Raw genomic sequence first — 9,500 nt, forward strand, 5'->3', positions numbered from 1 at the left:
AAGTCCATTTCTCAGACTCTAATCATATCCTCTGAGCATCCTCATTACTTGTTCATTCAAGCTCTTTCATCAGTCTTCCTCAAATGGGGGCCTTTTGGACCAAAGGCTTGGTCTTTCTATACCTCATCACAGAGACCCTTAAATGCTCCTGATTTTGTAGTCCACTGGCAGGTGGCTCAGGACAAGAGCATCTGTCAAGCAATAGCAAAGCAAGGGGAGGTTCAGCAGTTTCTGCTCATAGGAGCCAGCAATAAGCCAACTGGTCAACCACTTCTCTGTATCTGAGCAGGCCATCCTCTCTTTGAGCTCCTGGGATCAAGGTCTAGATCTTAAAGAAGATGAAGGGATGGGAAGAGCACAGGTGGGAGAATTAGCTCCAAAGAGGAGGGGGATATACCTTATTCTGACCTGCAGGACTGGCTGGAGGGGTTAGGCCCTTGTCATTTTGTGAGCAGTAAGTTAAGGGAGTTCATGGTCAGTGGTAGAGATGGGCTTGCGGTGGCCACGTTCCTCTGATTCAAAGAGAAATAGCCACTGAGCTGTGTCCTTCAACCTCCCAGGGCTTTCATCTCTCACAGTCACCTCAAGCAATCGATGGCTTGAGTACCGCCTCCTTATCTAACCTGTTGTCAGGTGCTGTGAGGAGCAAAGGACAATCAGACGGCAGAGTTCCCACCCCGAGACACGTCCCCTATCCCTCAAGGACTGGCTTAGCTGCCACCTCCTGAATTCTCCCTCCGCTGAGGCACCAGGATGCTGTCGCCCCACCTGCTGCCTCTCTGCTGCTCAGGGAGGATGCTGCAGCTGCCCTGGGGGCGGTTCATCCGTGCAGACACTCTGGTGTGGGGTGGTTTGGCAGGAAGGTCCTGAGGCTCTAGCTTTCCTGAGCTGTCTTCGGGTCAGGTGAAGGTGGTGAAAGTGAGACTAAGGAGGAGTCAATGGTCTGTCTAGGATAGAGCAGAGGAAGTCACAGCCAGACCTCAAAGGGGAGGCCAAGTCTCCAGAAGCAGGTGGCTTTTGGTGGAGCCAAGAGTTGAAGACTGACCACGTGGCCCCAGCCATTGGCCGCCATTTCCGGCAGGATGAGGCTCAACTAGCAGAAAAGGGACATGGCCCAGGAGTCCAGTGGAAGCAGAAGTCACCACACCAAGGGTGCTGAGATGTCCCCTCTGCCTTGAGGTTTCCAAACCATCACCACCCCATACTCTGAGAGGCCATGGCTATCTTGGGACCAGGGAAGAGAAATCTCAGAGATTTGGAATTTGAGTTTGTTTTGTTTTTTCCTAGAAAGACTGAGCATAACTGAAAGGACTGTTTAAATTTGAGGATCTAAATTATAAAGCAGATTGGATTAAAAATTAATCTTTTCCCTATTAGCCAGCAGTAAAGACCCAAAAGGAAGACAAACTATAGACAAAGGAACTAGTTTTATTCCCTGCACATTCAGGTTGTACAGGGAATTTGAATACACATGCACAAACACACACACATATTTTCATGTCTTTTGATTCTTTTTCCTAACCCCATTGGTTAGAAAATGACCTAAAATTCATAGGAGAAACCACAAAAAGACAAACAACCCGATTTAAAAATGAGTAAAGGACTTGAGTAGACATTTCTCCAAAGAGATATAAATGACCAAGAAGCACATGAAAAGTTGCTCAATGTGATTAGTCATTAGGGAAATGCAAATCAAAACCACAATGAGATACCACTTCAAACTCACTAGGATTGCCAAAATTTTTTTAAAAGGGGTAAATGATAAGCGTTGGTGAGGATGTGGAAAAATTAGAACCCTCATATGTTGCTGATTGAAATGTAAAATGGTGCAGCCACTGTGGAAAATAGTTAGATAATTTCTCAATAAGTTAAATATAGAATTACATACCACTCAACAATTCCACTCCTAGGTATATAAACCCCCAAACTGAAAACAGGTGTTCAAACAAAAACTTGCTCACAAATGTTCATACACAACAGCCCAAATGTCAAAAGAATGTCAATCAACAGATGAGGAGATTAACCAAATATAGTATATCCACACAATGGAATACTATTTAGCCATGAAAAGAATGAAATACCAATATCTGTTGAAACATGAACGAACCTTGAAAAGATTATGCTAAGTGAAGAAACCAGACACAAAAGACCACATATTTTATGATTCTATTTATTTAAATAATCAGAGTAGGCAAATCTAGAGACACAGAAAGTGGTTTCCAGGGAGGGAGGAATAGTGAGGGACCATTTATTGGGTACAGGGTTCCCATTTGGGGTGCTGAAAAAGTTCTGGGACTAGATCATGGTGATGGTTGCACAACATTGTAAAGATGCTTAATGCCACTGAATTATACACTTCAAAACAGTGTATTTTATGTTATGTGTATTTTACCACAATTTTTAAAAATCCATAGGAGTGGTATTATAGCTGAAATATCTACCCCATACTGATAATAGCCTGTATCCCCTGGGTGCTGACTCTACACTGGGCATTTTATTGATACATAGACGATCTCATTTTGTCCTCAGAGCAATCCTAGGAGGTGGTATCATTATTCCTATTTTGCAGGTGAGGAAGCAGATTTAGGGAGCTTAAGTGGCCACCCGAGATCCCAAGCAGTTAGCCCTCCCACCATACAGCAAGGTGAGAGAGAGGGAGGGGCTGCCGGGGTCTCCCTCCTTCTTAAAGCAGTCGGTCAGCGCTCAGGACACAGCATCCAACTTGCGAGGGCAGAGGAAGCTCCTCTCTGGCCTTGGGCTGAGAAGGCGGAGGCACCACTGTAATTGCTTCAGGCTTTGGTCTCTAACGGAGTGAACAACAGGGATGGAGGAAGGAATCTAGAAGAAGACACGTCCCGAAGCCCCAGGACCATCATCCAGGAAGGAGTAGTCGGTGTCACCTGGATCCTGAACTAAGGACCTTCTGCCCTGGGAAGAATGCGGGCCTGACCCCAAGGGAAGCCACTTCTTTAACGTTTCCTAGCCCTGACGGTCAGAGTTATCCCACGCCAGCACTACACATTAGTTTCCTATGAAGAAGGGGGCAAACAGTCCTGTTGAGAAAGAGCGAGGGAGAAACACATGGCGGGAGTCACTGAGGATGGGGCAGCTGTCTCCAGGAAAGCACTTTCGGATGGCGGCTGCTCTGTCCTGTCATAACAGACTGGAAGCAAAATCTCCAGTTGAAAGACAAGCTTCAAGCGCAGGTGCAGCGAATAGAAAAGACGTGCCCTTGGCATTGGCTGACCCAGCCGTGGGCCACTGTGCCTGGGTCTCCAGTGAAATCCTGTGCAGTGTCCCCCCTCACCCAGGATCATCACCAGAGCCCACTCTCTGGAGAGCAGTGATAAGGATTCTGTTTGGGCAGTAATTGGCATCAAAGCCACAGTCCTGTAGTTGGACATAACTGGATTCCTGTCCTTGCAGAAACTTTGGTGCGATTGTAACTTTGGCCTCTTCTGAGTTACTAAAATAGAAGCAGCAAGTATTTTTCAGCTCTCATGCCAACGCCTATTCATTTCTAGTGGCTTCCTGGGATAAAATGTTGAGAAGGATTCTGAGTCCATGGCTAAGGCTCAGTAGAAAAGATAACCACTGTTGATTAGTGATGTCTGCAGTGGGCAAATAGCAGAAACCCAGTAGTGGAGGCTGCTCCCTGTCCTGGAGGTCCTGTCCGATGGTTAAACGGTGGCTCCGTTGTGGGCTGGGACGAGCACCCCTATTATCACAAGTATTCTTGTAAAAGGTTACCAAGGCATTCATGCCATGGAAAAATCTTTGGAGGTGACGATCACTCCCTTCCATCCAAGGAAACAAACTCCCAGAAAGATTCCTTTCTTCTCCATTATCTGAGCCCCTGAGAAGAGCAGCAGACAAGGGCTATTTCCTCCTCTTTCCCCAAGGAGCAAGCTGATCGGGGACCAGCAAGGGCCTCTTTCTCCAAGGCTGTTCTGGAGCTCTATGTTTGCCCAGGGCAGCTACAGCCTCATAGTTTGTTTCTTGTCATGGAAAGCTGAAACTTCTCAGAGCCTAAGCTAAATACTGGCTACGGCAGAACATCCAGTTTTGGATTTTTTTTTTTTTTTTCCATGAGCCCCTGCTGAATTGAAACCCAGAAGCCAGCAGCCCACCTGCCAATTATTACAGTTAATTCTGTGCAAGCTTGACTCAGGAACTGAGACAGAGAGTTCTGTTTGCTGCTGGAGTGCACAGCACGGGTTGGGGGTGGGCTGGGACCACAGGCCTGTGAATGCCCCTGTGTGTGCCCGAGCTGGTCCTGGCAGCTGCGGCGCCCTCCCTTGCGCCGGGGGTCTGGCATCCAAGTGTGACTTCGGAGGGGCCTCCTTCTCCTTGAGTCTGCTTCTGAGATCAGAGATGTTGACGGTCAAGAACTTTTCTTCCTTCTGCTACATGCCACGGCCACCCACTTCCCCCTCAGAACTCGGTGAAGAACACTTGTGTTTATTTTTTCCAAAAGAAAAGAGAAAACGACATTCAGGTTAAAACTCTGGGGGTTTTCTGTTGCCTTTTCTCCTCTGACCCATTGCCTTATGAGATCTTGTTAATTTGGGCAGAGAACAGTCACCCTTTGTTCCCCAGAAGCACCTTTCATGGTGGGCCATGGGCAAGTTCCAGTTCGGTCTTGCCTCATGGTGACCTCAATTTTGGTTGCTCAAGGCTCTCCTAAGTTCCTTCAGGCCTGCTTTGGTTGATTCATTAGTCTATCCAGTCATCAGCTCATTTGTTCATTTGTTCCTAGCAAACCAGACAACTGGGCTGGGCATCTGGATGACAGTGGAGAGGAAGATGGATTTCCTGCTCTCCGGGAGTGAAGTGGGAAAGTAGAGAGTAAGCAAGTAATTACAGGAATAACCGAGTACCACGTGGCCAGTGCTAGCGGGGGGGATGCACAGGGATAAAACCCCGTTCTGACCCTCAGTAGGTGATGCCATGGCAGTACCCAGTATGGTACCCAGTGGTGCAAACCTACAAGAAGGAGACATAATCTAGACCGTGGGGAGGTGCAGTCGGGAAATGGTCCCTAACTTCCTTGGCATTTAGGTGGACAGCTGAACAGTGAGTTGGATGAAGCAGAGAGTGGATCTGGGTGGTGAGACAGCAGGTCTCAGGAGAGGAAACAGTGTGCAAAGGCAGTACCAGTACCCAGTATGGTACCCAGTGGTGCCAAACTACAGGAAGGAGACATAATCTAGACCGTGGGGAGATGCAGTCGGGAAATGGTCCCTAACTTCCTTGGCATTTAGGTGGACAGCTGAACAGTGAGTTGGATGAAGCAGAGAGTGGATCTGGGTGGTGGGACAGCAGGTCTCAGGAGAGGAAACAGTGTGCAAAGGCCCCCAAAGCCCATGGCTCCTTCCAACAGCTGAAGTCTACAGAGACTGGAGCACGAAGGAGAACAGTGGCAGTCCAGCACGAGGTGAGCTGCAGCGGTCAACAGGGCGGCCATGCCCGGCCTTGTGAGCCATAAGAACGGGGCCTCCTTCTTCAGGACACAGGGAGTCGGTGGGGTGAATTGAAGCAGAATTCGCAGCGCCACTGCTTCTGCTCCCGTCCTATGGCCACTGGATGTTGTCTTCCCCTGACTCAGCAAGATAAGCCATTGACCAATGTGGCTCCCTGTGTTGGAGACTATGCCAGGGCCAAGGCTGGTATAAAGATGATGAGACACAGACCCTGATTCCAAGGAGCTCACCTAGGAGTGGGGTGGATGGACCTGGAGGTGGGTGACCTCATCACCCAGAGGAGGGAGCCATGACTTCTTCCAGGTGGGGAGGGGTTGGAGGACGTCTGGAGAGGAAATAAGACTTGAATGAGTCTTGTGGAGGAAGCCAGTCCAGTCCTGAGGCCAGGGGTCCAGAGGTAGGAAGGCCATGGTGAGTTTGAGACCAGGCTTCGGAGGGAATGTTAAATTGGGCTGTCTCCTTACCCTAGAACATTCGAGCCTCCCGACTGACCCAGGCAGTGGGTGGCTGATTGGAACCATATGTTGGAACAAGTCTTCTCTTGTTGGTGCAGGAGGGGGGCTTCATTCCAAACACAGTGTTGAGAAGGGAGCTGGCTGGGAGGGGCAGTGCTGGGCTGGTCCCTCTTTGATGAAGAGCTCCATCCTCTGTGATGGACAGGAGACCAAGGCTCCCAGGTTATGACTTCTCCCTTGCATTTTGGAATGTGCTGACCCTGGGAGATCTCTAGACCAGAAAAGTCATCTTTAAAAAACTCATACCTGCCCAGGGTCCCAGGGGATCCTGTGACCTGTGCTCTCTTCTGGTCTCAGCTGCAGCAAATGTCTCCCGACCGTGACCCAACTCCCAGTAGCCACCTTAATCACACGGTATAAGCGTCTATTTTAGTTACATAAACACAGTTGTCTACATTTGGACTCCGGGGCTGGCTGCAGGAATTTGTAAACAGCGTGGTGTACGTGTTTCACAGAAAGTTGCCAGGACGTGCTCCTTTCCTGCTGCCTGTTGCCCAGTTTTCCCTTTTATAGAGAGTCTGGCTGGGAAAGAGAGACAGAACTTATTTGGGAAGAGTGGGCAATCTCTCAGGCAAATTCCTGTCTCCCACTCCTGCAGCCACTACCTCCTCTTCTGAAATGTTGAGGTCTGGTGGGGAATTAAGGCTGCTCCTGAGTTATGAGTCCCTTGTAAATACTGGCTTCTCACAAATATACATATAAACCCCACGAAAAACAAATTTGAGGAGATTTTATTCTCAGAAGGGTAACAAGGAATTCTGAAGTTTGAGGCAGGTTCTAAAAAAATGTTGGACACTGCTGTCTCTATCAGGGCCAAGACCCCATGTGACATCACGACATTCCCTTTGCTACTCCCACCTAAGAGCTTTCTTCAGTTTTAAGCAGGGGCTGCTAACGTTCTAGAATGAAGGTATGCTTGGAGCCACAGAGAAGTGGTAGCCCCAAGGGGAAGAGAGGCATTCATTCTTTTCCTTCATTTAACAATCATTAATGAAGCATCTATCTGGATTAGATGCTGTATTCCTCACTGTGGACCTTGGAAGATGTCTAACACCAACCATCAGCATCAAAAAACTTCAGTGAGAGGTGGGAACATTAAAAGTCATGTAGATGGGACTTCCCTGGTGGTGCAGTGGTTAAGAATCTGCCTGCCAAGTCAGGGGACATGGGTTTGAGCCCTGGTCCGGGAAGATCCCACAAGCCTCGGAGCAACTAAGCCTGTGCGCCACAACTACTGAGCCTGCATGCCACAACTACTGAGCCCACGTGCCACAACTACTGAAGCCCGTGCGCCTACAGCCCGTGCTCCACAACAAGAGAAGCCACTGCAATGAGAAGCCCACACGCCGCAACGAAAAGTAGCCCCCGCTCGCCGCAACTAGAGAAAGCCCGTGCGCAGCAATGAAGACCCAATGCAGCCAAAAATAAAATAAATAAATAAATACATTTTTTTCAAAAAAGGGCTGTGCCACTTTGCACCCTCACTAACAATATATGAGAATATCTATTTAAAAAAAGAGTCATGTAGATGGATTTGGAATGGCAAAGGGAGTTGAGTTTTATTTAACACACACACGTTTGCTAAATGAATGAGTGAATGAATAATAGGTCTGTGACTGAGACTAAAGCCTGCTACAGTGAATTCAATTAGGAATTGAATCCTAATCTTAATTTCATTGCAAGTTAACTTTTACTAAAACTTAAAGCTAGAGTTCCAAACTGTCCCTTTCAGCCTGGAACTCAGAGGGTTCCCAGGAGGCAGGATGGAAAAGAATTCCCAGGCAAACCAGCACAAATTGGTCACCCTACTCAAAACTTCAAAGAAAAGAGAACTAGGAAGAAGAAAAGCTCCTGGAGAGGAAATATTTGAACTGGGAAAAATGGGAGGTCGTTGGGACAGGCAGCATATATGTAGCAGTTGTATTTCTCCTTTCATGTTTTAGGAGAACAAAGAAGCAGAAAGTAATTTATCCACATAGAAAGAAACAGGGAAATTAGTAGGTTAGGAGGAATTGGGCATTGACAAGCAAAACAAGAGAGCTTCAGTTCTTAAAATATTCTCAAACAAGCTCCACAGTAAAACAAAGCTACGGATGGGTTTTAATTTCATCTCCACAGAAAACTGCAGAGAAATCATGGCTTTTAATCACTCAAAATGCTGTACGTGTCTGCAACAGTTACCTATGTCTCAGGAGCATTCATATAAGGAAAAGTTGTAGTTAAAATAAGCAGCAATTTAAAGCAATTAATGTTTAGTGTGAACGTTCTATCTTCTACCTAGATGCTGTATTTCTTTACTTTTTGCTGTAAAGTGTACCCCTTTTAGAAAGATGCGTGCATGTTCATATTTAGTGATTTGATTTTTAAGAAAGCAAGGATGTCTGCTCTTTTAATAAAGAGCTTAATGTGCTAGAAATACTATAGTAGAGTGGGAAGCACAGGATATGGGAATCAGTGGAGGGCTTCTGTGCAAAGTCCAGCTGGTCCACGCAATGAAAAAAGCTCAGCTTTGGCGCCACCTGGTGTCAGCTACATAAATAAGAGCGAGGCACATTGTTCATTTAAGCTCGAAAAGTGACAGGAAAGGCCATTTAGATCACCAAAAACAACATTTCATGAATTTTTGTACTGCAAGTAGTTGTGCAACAGAATGACCCAGACCTGGTTCTTTCATTCTAAAACTTTTGAGTCCAAGATTATGACTTCTGGTAGCCATTTTTTTCTCATCTGTCAGGTGTCAGACGGGGCTTGCAGGTTGGGGTAAAGACCGGAAGTGCCTTGTACATTTCCTGACACACAACAGGTGCTTAATATATGGGAGTAGCTGAACTAGTGACAATGGCTGTTGACATTATTGTTGGGCAGGGGACAGGGTGAACCTGGGAAAGCTAACTGCGGGCTGTGACTTCAGACCGTATTTGAACTTCGGTGATGTTAGTAATTTCCTGAGCGAGGTTAATGCAGTGGTGCATTAGAGCCGTGCGAGAATCCACAAGTGCAGCTGGAGCCTGGTTTCTTCAACGTCAGCAAGGCCGAGGTTGAATTTCCCGGGCAAGACTTTTCCCCGAGGCTTGAACACAGCTCTCAGGTCCTGCTCTACCTTTGACAAGTTTGCAGAGACATCAGAAACATGAGACAGCTCTGCCTGAGATTGTCAACGGGGCAAACAAGGAAGATGGTAATAATAAGAGAAGAAATGGAGGAAGGGGAAATGATGTCCTTTCCCAGCGTCTTGGTTCCTCCCTGTGTAGAATCAATGTGCTGGACTAGAAAATCTTTAAGGCTCCATATGGTCCTAACGTTCTATCCAGGGTTCATAACCATGGATACAAAACACAAAGCTTTGCTGGTGAGGATACGGAGCAACTGGAATTTTTACTCATTCCTGGCTGGAATGTACAACAACTCTGGAAACTAATTCAGCAGTTTCTTACAAAACTAAACAAGCATCTACCATATGACCCAGCAATTGCACTCTTGAACATTTATCCCAGAGAAATGA

The sequence above is a fragment of the Balaenoptera musculus genome, chromosome 4 (genome assembly GCF_009873245.2).
Source record: "Balaenoptera musculus isolate JJ_BM4_2016_0621 chromosome 4, mBalMus1.pri.v3, whole genome shotgun sequence".
In the NCBI taxonomy this organism is placed as follows: domain Eukaryota; kingdom Metazoa; phylum Chordata; class Mammalia; order Artiodactyla; family Balaenopteridae; genus Balaenoptera; species Balaenoptera musculus.